This window comes from Mizuhopecten yessoensis, unplaced genomic scaffold, assembly GCF_002113885.1.
Source record: "Mizuhopecten yessoensis strain PY_sf001 unplaced genomic scaffold, ASM211388v2 scaffold6683, whole genome shotgun sequence".
Classification (NCBI taxonomy): Eukaryota; Metazoa; Mollusca; class Bivalvia; order Pectinida; family Pectinidae; genus Mizuhopecten; species Mizuhopecten yessoensis.
In genome coordinates, this window is record NW_018406672.1 from 2123011 (window position 1) to 2137379 (window position 14369).

The following is a 14369-nucleotide window of genomic DNA, read 5'->3' on the forward strand; positions in this document are numbered from 1 at the left end:
AGGGGGCCAAATGGGCATCCCCAAACACCCTACTCGCTATCGATAATCACCCCAACAATTTGTCATCCTGCCCATATTTGGTCTTGTCAATGCCGTCAAATGCCCCCCATTTTCCACGAAGATAGATATGTTTTTAATTTCGTGCCATCCATCTGGCTTGTTGACAAGCGTACTAGTGGAACTTGAGAGCAATGTCAGAGAGATTTTATAAATCCAGCAGTCTTTCAATAACTGCAATCGAATCATCACAGCTGTACTTAAAACTCGGAGGAATCGAAAATGATGTATATCTCCATCAACTACTAATGGGGCGTGTTTTCTCAATGAAGAGTATCTTAATCACCGAAACTTGAAACCTAGAATCTGATGAAAACAAATCGGTCTTCGAATTCAAGGTCAAGTTTTGAAGACATTGTTTTTTGCAAAAGACATTATGATTTGTCAGTATTTGTCAAATGTAATATATGATTGGCCCGGATCTTGACCATACCTATTATAATATTCAAAATCATTTGGCAAAATATTGTAAGATAAGTCAAATTAATAGCAAGCATACTACAACAATTGGTTAATATTTTAGCAGAGGTTTCATCAAACTTGCCAGCTCTCCCTATTTCGGAGGGAGACTCTCGATTTGGGACCCTAAAATTGAGCATTTTCAACAATTAAATTGGATAAACTTTTCCTTTTTTCTGAGATAAGATGATTTTATCTGAAAGCACAACTTAAAAGATGCCATTTAAAAGGGATCTTTTTCCCCTGCAGTATATATATATACAAATGTTTTATTGATGTCTTTTCATCTAAGCATGTGTATTGATCTTCCCCATTGAAATTTCAAAAAGCTGACAGGTATGTTTTATGTTTGGTCAGACGTTTGTATAACATGACAAGACCGCACAGTAACATATTGGCACTATATATATAACTAGTCAATTTGTAGGACTAAATTGAGAAAAGTTACAATTACAAGTACTAAACACAAGTAAAGCATAAAACAGAAATGATCGACTGATCATTAAATTGTGAAAGAATTAAGACATGGTAAATTCTATCATGATATGCAGTCTTGTGGTTGTGTTTTGAAAACAATGTTTCCATTTTCTAACAGAAATTAACAGTATCTTACTAAACAATTAATATTTTCAGAATTTGTATCACCAGTTCCTGTGGTCTTGGTATGCAGCAGACACCTACAAAGGGAGATTACTCTAATCTAACACGTCAACAGCTGGTGCATGGTGCTTCCCTTGGGTAATTTTGCCAAATAGATAATACAGCTAGAATACATGGATCCATTTTCACTGTTGACCCAGAAGAACTAAAGGTACACGTTATCAGCCAATTTATCACCAGATGTGTATTTATGATCGTAAAATCCACTGTTACAATCAGATGCACCAGAAAGAACATGAATGCTATTCTGGTTTCAATTCGCCTCCTCCCCCGGGACTTATATAACACACAGTCGAGAGTGAAAGGGAAGAAATTATATACAGGTCTGTAGCCCTTTCGTCATTGTTTTAGAACACGATATACCGATAACATTTTATTGGCTATTGTAATACAGGTAATGGTATCGGGTTGCTACACGACTATGGTACCTGGACAAAAATGTCAGGGTTTTTACGTGATACGATTAGAAGTGTCGAGCTGCTGAGGGAATCATCTGTATATGAGGGTGCCATGTCGTATTGCTAAATGGAGAATCCTTTACTGCAGGTTCAGGTTATCACGTTACATGCGATACAGGTAATGGTATCGGGTTGCTACATGACTATGGTACCTGGACAAAAATGTCAGGTTTTTTACGCGATACGATTAGTAGTGTCGAGCTGCTGAGGGAATCATCTGTATATGAGGGTGCCATGTCGTGTTGCCACATGGAGCATCGTTTACTGCAGTGTCAGGTTGTCACGTTACATGCGATACATGCAATGGTGTCAGATTTCTGATTAAAGGTTTATCCATGGCAACCACAGAAATGCATTAGCTGATTTACTATTTGATAAAAAAATAAAGTTCGTAAATAAAAGAAAATGTATATCGATTTCAAAATGTTGGCCTACTTTTAAACTTAGCCCTACAGTTCAGAAAATACAATTTACAACACAGATGTTTCAGTGTAATGGTATGTAATATATCAGTATTCGTAATTCTGTAATTTATAAACCAACCACCCTCTTTGTCTTATGAATTTGTCACTCATTAACGTTGGGAATTAGAATTGCATCCACAAAACAATATGATTTCAAACTTCAATCAACAGTTTGGCTACAATTTCAATGATTCACAATCAGACACCCCCAGGTTTTTTTCGTCGGTTTAATTGAGCTGCACTGGCTTTAAAAGAAAATGCACAATTAATTGTATTTTTTCCCCTCAAATTTCTGATAAATGCACAGTCTAATGAGACCACGGATCAAATATCAATACTGTTGAAGGCCTCAGACTTGGAGAGTCTTCCGTTTTGACATTTGTAAATCCTTTAAAAAAAATCCATTTTAAGCCTTATTGGAAGTTACAGGAAAGAGTCTTACTAGATACAAACACCATCGTGATACAGATCAGGCCCATAACTCTCTGTCGACGTTAGACATGAGCAGACACTGCTTAGACAATTAACGCTTTAGACTATAATCCCACAGCATCGACGAGAGCAAGCATAAACACAATTCCACAAAATCCCGCGATTCCGTCATAAGATTGGGCAACAAAATCGGCTTTCAGCATCCTCTCAAAGACAGCCGCCTCCAGCTTAAAGCATCATGATTGATTACTGTACCAGGCTGCTATTAAAAACTTTTCTGTTGCATTTTTGTTTTTTAAACTTTGTATGTGCAGACGAAAAAAACAACAACATTGACACAATGTCTATATGATCCAATTTATGTACAAGTGATTTACCTGTTGCTATACAGACACATTGATTGGAAACTCTTGGTTATAACAATCAACGCCATATTTATTTTCCTCTGAAAAGGAATTGTCTCCCCTGGCAAGTAACTGTCTCATGAACATCACATTCTATCAAGAATATATCATACAGCATAGTTGTTTCTCCTGGGCTTCACCTTATGCCTATTTTTAGTGTATCATAACTTCCTAATGCACCAATATCCGATTCCATGGCCTTCGGCCTAAATATTATGTAATCTGTCCAAGTTTAGCTCTTAATATCCTGTGAAAACCAGGTCCATCTGAATACGTCGCCAGACATGTATCAAACCTATCCAACACCTTTCTATTGTGAACATTATATTTTAGGATAAAATCAAGATTTTTTTCAATCATATATAAAACAGTGGAAAAATAAGAAGTTGGATGACCCTGTCTGATGTTCAGTTTGGACACGTATAGCCGTATACATTCCATACCAATAATCAAATTCATAAGAATTCAAAGTTACTGGATGTACCGTCTGCCTTCGCTGGCGGCCATGTTGATTTTCACATATGGGTCAAAATCAAACTTGAGCGTGAACCCTTTCACCCCTATGCAACTTTAGCAGACTCTACCATGCATTGATCTGGTTTAGTCCATTATGGTCTACAGTGGTGAAAGGGTACTCGAATACATAAGAATTCAAAGTTACTGGATGTGTCGTCTGCCTTTGCTGGCGGCCATGTTGATTTTCACATATGGGTCAAAATCAATCTTGAGTGTTAAATGATACTATAAACTCATGTAGAAAGTTTCATGAAAACTCGGTAGTGAAGCGGTCGTAAAACCTATCAATCAATCAATCAATCAATTCATGAAAATCAAGGCATTTTTTCAAGAGTTAAGGCAGGGTAAGCATTATTGCAGACAATTAAGGCAGGGAGACCACTTGTGCAGACAAAGCTGATGTTGAGAAAGTGTCGCCTTTGCTTCACCAATATGAACAAAAATTCCCCGACTCTTGGTAAATAAAAGTAAAATATACAAACCATTGGTATGAGAACTCCAAGAGATCCAGAATAGAAGAATTAATAAGCACTAGACTGTAGTTTGCACTAACACATATAAAAATATCCAACAGGGGAAAATCTCCAGCTCTTTGTCATCCCAGACAGACTTCCTAGACTCCGTAGTTCTCAGGTCATCGTAAATAGTCAGCTAAACAATCTGGAAGTGAGACAGAAAAGATATTACAACCAGAAAACCCCATTTTACAAAATATACATATGAATTTACAGTGAATCAAATGAGAGAAGAAAAATAGAAAATACGGCAAAACCTCAGCATAACGTATCTCATTTCATTTGCCACCTCACTTACTGCCAAAGCATTTCAATGTTCCCTTTTCCTTTCTTTTATCACGAATCACCTTCATAATTCCAAAATTCAACAGGAGAAACAGTGGCATTGTAACAAGGCTTTACTGTACAGATGGGTGATTTTTAGAGCATTTAAATTACGGTGTGAAGCTGAACTTTCTTTACATGTACCACATTTCCCTTTTATTTTGAAATAAACACCTACATCATCAACCTAGCAACATACATCAAAAATAACTGTGCAAGTCGAACCAATTAAATTTTTGTTTCATTTTCATTCTGAAAAATTCATCAAAAAATCTGAACTGCTCAAAAGCATAAGTACAGTGAATATTAGTTTCTAACACACATTTTTAACTGTTCACCGCCACTGGAAGTCGTAGACGATGACAGTGTTTGTAGAAGATTGTATTCCAGGTTGACGCGTACTTCTATCCTTGTTTGTACCCCATACACAAAGGAAAGCAATAATTATGCAATCATATTGAAAGGACAAGCACATGTATGAATTTCTTTTCAGATGTAGAATTCATACATCATTTAAAACAGACATATTGTGCTACCATATCATATTTCCATAACGTGGCAAGCACACTATGTAACTAATCATTATATTATGTTTGTACGTTGCAGGTAGCAGTCATCCTTTAGATTAAAGAATTCTAAAGAAAGGAAGAATCTGTCTAAACTGAATCCAACATAATTAGGAACATGTATAATCTGGAAACCAGTTTAACCCAGGAACCGGTATAATCTGGACACCTGTATAATCTGGAAACCTGTATAATCTGGAAACCTGTTTATTCCAGGCACCTGCATGATCTGGAAACTTTTTTGATTCAGGAACCTGTATAATCTTGAAACTATTTAAATCCAAGAACCTGTATGATCTGGAAACCAGTTTAATCAGGGAACCTGTATAATCTGGCAACAAGTTTAATCTGGAAACCAGTAAATCTGAAAACTGGTTTAATCGTAGAGCCTGTATTATCTGGAAACCTGTTTAATCCAGGAACCTGTACAATCTTGAAACTAATTCAATCAAGAAATCTGTATAATCTGGAAACCTGATTAATATGGAAACCTGTAGTATCCAGTCACTTGTTTGATCAAGAAACCTGTACTATGGGAACATATATGATTGAGGAGCCTGCACAATCTGAAAACCTGTATAACCCATTACAATAGTATCTCACAATCAATTCAGACAAAGAGTAAACAAATAAAACATATCTGACCTTTAACAGTGTTTACTGATAAATTAACTAACGAAAAATCATTTTATTGAAGGGGAGCTCAACTTGAGAGACAGGACCATGTATCATCATAAAGTACACACAAATATATACGGAGATACATATTTACATATACTACAATGATCTATATTGTCATGAAAACAAAATCTGTGGATTATAGCAGAATCAACGACAACCAACCTTGGGAACGCTCATCTGAGTGCTGTAATTTAAATTATAAACAATGTTCTTCCTCTCTCATACATGCACGTTTTCTGTTCAAATGGAATCGTCTACTCTCTATGTGGTAGTGCACACGAGCTCTAATCAAGAGCAGCCATTACAAGCTATCACGCTAATATCATAGCTGGTACAGAGCTTCTAGCAAGCTAAATGACAGGCCGACATGATTGGCTCTTCATTACCCACAGAATTTCTCAAAATTTCTCTGCAAATCATGCATGAGTTTTATTTTGTTAAGAGTCGTGTCTTCTGCTATACACTAAGTGATCAAAACCAATACTCGTCCGCGTTAGATTTCGCGATAGTGATGAGCACATTATGCCTTGCGAGTAAAACACAGATAAAACTGTGATGTTTTGTCGCGAATGAAGCTCGGGAAATCAGAAATATAAGGACAAGGGCTTTGAGATAGTGAACAGATCTAGTCCCTTGGGACACACACATAAAACCGTGTTTTTGTCCGTTGAACAGTCGGGGAAAATCCATCACTCTGCTATTGTCTCTTGTCCTGTGTCCACTCATGACTAAGTCAATATCAACACTGGTCAAATTGTGAAATCAACTCCCCAAAGAGCCTGCCTGATGAAGATTAGCCGATACAGAAACAATCTCCAGGCTGTATTCCGCCATACTTTTTTTTACGTGAAAGTGGGCAGCAGAAAGCATTCCGCCTGTTGCAATCAACGTAACTGATATCAAACGCCTTTCCAGTGCCGTTTATAGCCAATTTCTTCTCGGTCCACTGTGTTGTCCATGGCCTTAAAACGAAAATAAACTGTATCTCAGGGGATGTCAAAAAAAGAAGCGACCGATTGTTTTTGCAATGATCCTCGTCAATCTTTTACAGTTATGTGTAAACTGTATATTGTGTTGACCATCAATCTAGGCACTCGTCATGACCATCAACCTTGGCATAGACAAAATGGACCATGTCTTCTCCGTCCTTGTAGTATTTTCATAAGACAAGTAGCTTCTACATTTAAAAACATAACCTAGAGGTTTAATTTGTTAACCTCAAATCTAGTGATATTGTACCTTCCTGCCCGTACCCATAGCTTTCAAAAGACTTTTAACCCTTTCACCCCTATGCAATTTTAGTAGATTCTCCCATGCATTGATTTGGATATAGTCCATTATGGTCTTCAGTGGTGAAAGGGTTAAACGAGAATGCATGAACATCATTTGATTTTTAAGACTAAGAAAATGATGTTTGTTTACATTGAAGCCAAGGATGTTCACTGCACCACACCAAAATCACAAAAACCACATTTCATCGTCGCCTTGTAAACAAGCTCTACGCACCGAGAACGGCACTTCACTTGCGGGCATCTTACCACAAATACCACATTGATTTTGTATTTGTGCCATTTTATCAACGTTCCGGCTCATACAACCTGGAAGTTCTCATGGATTCAAATCGAATTAAACTTTCTAAATTATTCCGTAAAGTCATTCCGATGCGTTATAATATTTCAAATCCGATGCCTGGAATCCTACGAGGAGAATCCTGATGTGATAGAATGAAAAAAAACGTGGAATTTACTCGCGTAACCTTGAGCACAGACAGTCACTCTCTAAGGCTAATATCCTCTGCACAGAATCAATTCAAAAGCAAATCTTTTGAAACACTTTCAAACCTCAGATGAATGCTCCAAATATGTTATCAGAATTCTGGCGGAATCCAGTCAGAAGATTTGCAAAGATTTGGTTGCTGCGAGACTATATAAATATCATACAAAAATCTTTACAGTTTTCTATCGCTTTCTATCAAATATTGATGTTGAATTGGTTTTACTAAATGACAATGTCTAAAACTGAATGTCTGGTTTTACCTTATTATCCAATAAGCGCGACCTATGAAGTGCACCAGTGGATTGTCTCCCTTTGTCAGAAGTTTATATGACCTTGACCCTTGCAATGTAAGCTTCTCTTTGTTAGGTATACTTGTAGCGATGTTAAAATATAATATATGAGACATGACCTTGACCTTTGCTACGAGATATTGCCTCAAATCTTTTCATTAGTTTTCTTCCTTAATATTAAACAGGTATCAATCGGTTAACAAATACAGGCTATCTGACCTTGACATTCTAATTGGTTCCCCTTGGGGAAAAAAACTATGACCAATAAACCACTATGATAGCCAGCAATTTGCATCCTGAAACACTTTCCTCGCGATGCTATGCAATTTTCCGATTTTTCCTCAATTTCCCGAACTGTCCATTTATCAACCGAATAGAAAGCTTGGGGAAATGATGCGAAATTAAGCCTGGGGTCACCGGAGACCGCACGACATTAAGACCATTTCCTAACTGACCTGGCAACTCTAGGTCCTTCAAGGGTCCTTTAAGGGTCAGGTGTGCCCGTCAACTTTATCTAAAGCCCTGGATCTAAGTGTCATTTATATGCACCAACATGCTCCCCTATATTTCTCCCAGTGTGTCAAACCTACGTATCGCCCCCCAACTTCCCACACTAGCGACTCATTATACAGTCGTAAAAACCTCGATGACATTTTGGGAAAAAAAACATGCCTGATTATTAAATCAATTTAAATAACGCTCCGAATCTAAACAAATTTGTGTCACTTTTATCTACGTTGGCATGTTCTGAAATGTTCGTATTTCTGTTCTCACTGTGTAGTGCACTGATGGGAGTAATTCTTGATCAGCATCAAGATAAAAATTCATTTACGCAATTTATATGTTATCGTTAATATTACAGAATATTTTGAATGCTTTTAATTAAATTTTATGTAACCCTTCCTCAAAACACTAACATCAAATTCAGCTCCACCTTCCCTGGTTCTAAAGATTCCCAATGCCTGATGAAATACAAATTTATTCCCAACTTCGAAAAATGTATTCCTAATTATCCTAACCCTAACCCAAATATCCTAGAAACTCTAAAGCTATATTCCCTTAACTTCAACCGTTATATCCAAATATTAAATCCCCTTAGCCCAGATATATCCTAAATCCTAAACTGAAATATGAGAAACCAATACTTTAACACATTCACCCCTGAAATTTTATTATGAACTGTTCCATCCTTTGAATTGGAAGAGTTCAAATGTGTCTTCAGGGGTGAATGAGTTAAACCCTAATGAAAACTAATGATGCAATTCATTTCACATTGAACATTTAGGTAATCCTATTCACAATTACTAACAAGAGGTCCATTGGACCTATATCGCTCACCTGGTTTCATATTTAAGTCATTACAACTGAATGCATTAGTACATCTTTATATGAAATTTCCTCAAAACCAGACAAGATCTATGTTCTAACCCAACTGGAACCACAATATCTGACTTTCAACTAATCAGAGGCCTCCATTGAGTTGCCATGTTAACAGATTTTGAAATAAGTAATATGTCATATCACAGGGTGTAATTAGACAATACTTTAATTTTCATTCAACTGTAAACTTTTAATAAACCTAGAAACCAATTTTTAACAGTACATGAAAACTACACCATAGAATATGATAATCTAGCTGTACCATTTCTTAGGACCGCAGGGGTCAAATCAACCTCATTCAATTAAGAAATGTTTGTTCTTCCTCAATTATGTTTTCGACCAAATTTTGTACAATCCACTCAGGCAATTAGGGGATATTAGCGTCTTAAAGCAAAATATTAGATAATTTTCCTCTTTGGGGCCCTAGCTCCCCTAGTGATGCTTCAGACTTAATTTGGTTGAAATCCTCTCTGGTGTTTAGGAGGAGATGCGTTTTAAAGCAAATTTAGCTAAGCTCCCCTTCAGTGCCCCGCCCCCCTGACCTCAGGGGTCGAACCAACCTCATTTATTTACGGACCAGGTGAGCTAAAAATGTTAATACTTGAAAAGACTGAAAAACATTACTTACAAATTCAAATTTTACGCAAACCCCATTGACAAACTCCCCAATCCAAAACCCTCTTAACAAATATTTCCAACATCATTCCAATTCCAATCTATCATATTCTTTAAACACAATTTCAATTTCAAACTCAATATAAAAATTATGTTTATCTGACTACATAACATCTTAATGGAGGGCTTTTAAAGACCAATTGTATATATATATATTGTGTATGTATGCCTGAGTCATGGAATTCCCCACGGCCGAGCCCTGAAATGTACAACCCGACACAGTTACACTTTACTTACCCTGACTAATACTCCCCGAAATGTTATCTTCCACTTGTTACCCTTGAGAATTCAAAATCGTCGATAATTATTCATTGTATGGCCACCTCTCAAATCGAGTGTACCACTGTAGTAATATAATGTGTCTTTAGTTTGAACTGAGTTTACATTGTCAGTATATGACTTATGGGACTGTATATCCTCTTTTTCCATTAAAATTCACCTGTCCTCCTCACCCAAGATCTACCTGTAGTTTTTACCTGAGAAGTACATGAACTCCCACATACACACACCCTATACTACCTGAGCAGCAATCATTGCCCCCAGTAAGTGATCACTGTAAGAGTGATCGTCCCCAGTATGGGCAAACTAAAACTGAACAGGTACTGTAGCTATCCTAAAAAACGATCATCATTATTACATGTATGGTAAATGTCCTAATTTTTTTTTATCATCTTTGGGATTTCAAAAAAAGACTACAGTAAATAACGATGTTCAAGTAATTATATTGCAGAAGAAATATTACATATTGCTTATCCTAATAACAGCACCATATCAATTCATACACACGCCAATAGAGAGATTTTGCCCCCCCCCCCCCCCAATCCCACCCCTCCCAAAAATAAACATGCAATACAAAATACCTTATTTGTCTCTGAAAAGAAATGTTGGTGTTTTCATTAATTATTTCACTCACTGACTAAATAATGTCCCAAATATATTTACCACCAATTAAAGAAAATTTCCATCTTTTGATAAATTCTTCATTTTGTGCATTCAAAGTTTATCTTTTACATGTATAAGGAATAAAAACATCGAATTAACTCTGATAATTCTGAACACAACTACAATTGTTATCAACACAATTTTTTTTTTTTTAACAACTCTAGCGAAACAAATTATATAGTGGTATACGTTTTAATTAATCTATTACTTACGTTTTAATTAATTTATTACTTCAAAACTTAAGTACATTTACCATGGTAACAAAATCCACATGGCACGTCACACTATATCTAATCCATTATTGTCACAAAATGTCTAGTTCAGGGTCAGAACACGTGCCTACTGACCCCAACAGGGCAACTGACTTTTTTTTAATTGAAAAGGAATTTAAAGCAAATATTTTGCCCTGTATTTATTTTAGGGGATTTAACTTCTTTCTACACCAAATTTTGACAAATTTGCTATAGGCAATAAGGGTTGGGTCAGGGGAAATGGAGAAGGATTATTGCAAACAGAGATGGGAGGAGCGAAGAGGAACAAGAAAATTGTCAAGGGTATATATACTCCAATATCAAATATGCCTTTCAAATTTTTAATTAAAATAATAACAGCTTTCATAGTCGGAATTATAATTCAAGTACTCAAGGCAGTTGTTTATCTAACGACTAGACAACCTACTTCAATAAAACAGCTGTATTTGTAAGGTGCCAAATCTTAGATGCAGACATTGTTTTCAGTTAAATACATTCAGATGTTGGAATACTCTGGTTTCCCACACAGGTTTAGTCTGACCACAAGAATTAAATTCAATTGGTACAAAGTGGATTTGATAACTGAATTATTAGATTACCTAAAGAGATTACTTACAAGATTACCCTAGTTAAAAGTATTAAAAAAGAGCGGTGTTGGTCCTTTTAAATTGCATACCAACTTTTGAAGTTTGAATGCAGCCTTGAATAGCACGATTGTATTTGCCAGACTGAAATATTTTCTTGTCTGTGTCGAAGAACAGGAATTTTCACGATTTGAAATAATTTTATTCAAATCAGTTTAATAACGGGGTATAGTTATGTCATGAATTGAAAGGCAGTTATTCAAAATTTGAATATTTACATATCAATAGGTTTGAAGAAATCTGCATTTTTCTATAACTGAAAAAAAATATGGTAAAATGAATGCCGAAGGATAAGACAGAATGCTAGGAACAGTATTTTGAGCGATCACATTTTGGTTGTGAGCTTCGTCCGATTTAAGTTGTTATATACCCTTGTCTGAATGTCAATGATTAACCTCTTCAACATCAAGTATGATGAGTCAGATGTCGTGAATATGAAATCATTTTCATAAAATGATATTTGAAGTGTACATCTTTAGTGGGTCTTATTACGAACGCTTAAAATTCATACGATTTAAGAAATATATGGAAAGCACACACACACACACACACACACACACACACGTCCCATTCAAAACAAGCATGATATATTCTCATTAAGAAAACAGGCATGATACATTCTCACTAAGACTAGAACTAAATATCTTTATATCGTAAAGTCATTCAAACGTGTTATCCACGCAGACTGTATCAAATTTCTACCGCAAGTATCAATATCAGAAATTTGAAACCGACAGCTACTGGATACCTTGAGCATATAGACAGACAAACCTTCAATGTTGTACGTTTTGTCTGGGTTATCGCCATTCCAATAATATTCGTGTAACTGCCACTGTGTACCTTTCAAGCCTGTGAGAAATACGAGACCTTTGGTGACCTTTGGTGACCTTAGCCAACCTTTTGCCTTTTTCAGTGCTTGTTAGTTTCAATTGCTACTGAGACTGTGCAGTATGACACACATGTCCTCATTTTTACAAAATAGGGGTCCCCTGAATATTAAAAGTTTATACGTGTTATAGTTTCTGCATTTTATTGACAAGTTCAACACTAAGTGAATGGTATACACACTAACAAGAAGGGGGGTTACGAAGCGCGGAGGGCAATGGTCGGGAAAGACAAAAGAAATTAAATTTGTCTCTCGCCCCCTTACGTGGGCCAGGTTATATGACCTATACAGAATTTACTCCAAATTTGAATTTTCATCATTTTAAATGTCATCTTAAAACTTGAATATCATATTGTCAAGTTTCATTTTGTATCCTGACTCAAGAAGACAAACACGAACATATCGCAGCCTCCCAAAACACACTCGCATACACTACACCCATGCATCTCGCACACATGGGAGGCCGTCCTTAAATGACCATAGCTGTTGATAGGACGTTAAACAATACCAAACCAAACCAAACCAATTATAAGATAACTTTCCTCTTATATGGTAACGCATATAACAACTAAAAACCGGAAATATTTCAACAAACTTCTCCAATCCAAATGCATCAAAAAAAAAATCTAAATTCTTAACATAGATTATACAATGAATTTCACACTTTCTAATTTTTTGGCATTCTTGAATAAACTAGTTTCAATTTTATAATGAGTAGAAATTTTGTTTGAAAGTCCAGCTGTTTTTTTATCCTCTGGGCCGTGCCCAATAGCTACACAAAATAAATCGTTTTCCAAATTTGTAATTTCTGTGTTTCTATTGAGGATGTGGTTTTAACTAAGTCTTAATTGAGGCATTCATCTGCGAAGAGAAAATAAATAAATAACAATCTCTGGTAACATTCCACGTTCATTAAATGTAAACATGAGGAAAACAATTGACAGCTCGCTATTCACAGTAGATAACAGCACTGAAATTACCCCCAGAAAAATCACCGCGGAATCAAATATATCAAAATTTCGGAGAGACGGAGTAATCAAGGATCATTTAATAAACAAATGCAAGCTTCAAATAAATCAATAACATTTTACCATAGTTATAGAAAAAAATGTATGTGTACAAAGAAGCCGACACTAAATTTAGTGAGAGGTATTTTATGTTCTGTACAGAAATTTTCAGGAGAAAGAAACCAGCGGTATTTTATCGAACTCTTCTCTTTTTTTTGCTGTTACAATTCCACAGATTCCGCACAACAGACCAATTAAATCAATTTATTAAATATTTATCATCATTTACAAAGACACCAGTCACATTTAAAGAGCTGGAGTGTGGTTTTATATCACACCAGTGCATGCAAACTCTTTTGTCGGTAACAGCACACCACACTTCGTGCCACGATTTCCACAATGCCGTAAAACTTGAAAGCGTTGTTTAAGACGAGAACAGATTGGGTTTTATATACAGGGTAGGATTATGAGCATAAAGCAGCATGCCAAGTCCGTAGTCCTTGGCCAATAAAACCAGGATAATTTCATCCATTTTATTAGAAATTCAATAATTTTCCTGCAGAATTGATGGAAGGGCATAGCGGAGAATTATGATGGAGGTACTTCATGGGGAGCTGTGGTATTTTGTGACAAACATATCACGAACGACACAGCGTACCAGCTGGCTTAGATAGAGACAGACTTTACAATAGCATAGCCTCGTCTGTTCTTCCATTTAAAAGAATGTACTTTATGTGTAGATAAATACCCTATGTTGATTGACAGGTATTCAATATCGGCTCCATGGTTGTAAATTTATACCCAAGAAGATACATTCCAACAAAATATTAGCCACCTAACCCATAACCAATATTGAACATGTATGTTTAAACAACCTAGAAAGGAGTACCAAATATTTTTCATTAAAAAATCAAAATCTGCTTCTTGCACACTGAATGATGCTCACTGATATTTCTACGAAATAAAAAAAAAAATCACTTAC

The 14369-nt window shown here is 36.0% G+C and overlaps 1 protein-coding gene across 9 annotated transcripts in view; it reads right to left on the reverse strand.

Annotated features, from left to right (window-relative positions):
• LOC110452441 (teneurin-m-like) overlaps window positions 1-14369 on the reverse strand; it is a 202283-nt gene that overhangs the window by 187469 nt on the left and 445 nt on the right. For all 9 annotated transcript variants that reach the window (XM_021500988.1, XM_021500987.1, XM_021500984.1 and 6 more), the window contains exon 2: window positions 3933-4110. The gene's annotated coding sequence lies outside the window, so the exon portion shown is untranslated. The remainder of the gene's footprint in view (window positions 1-3932; window positions 4111-14369) is intronic.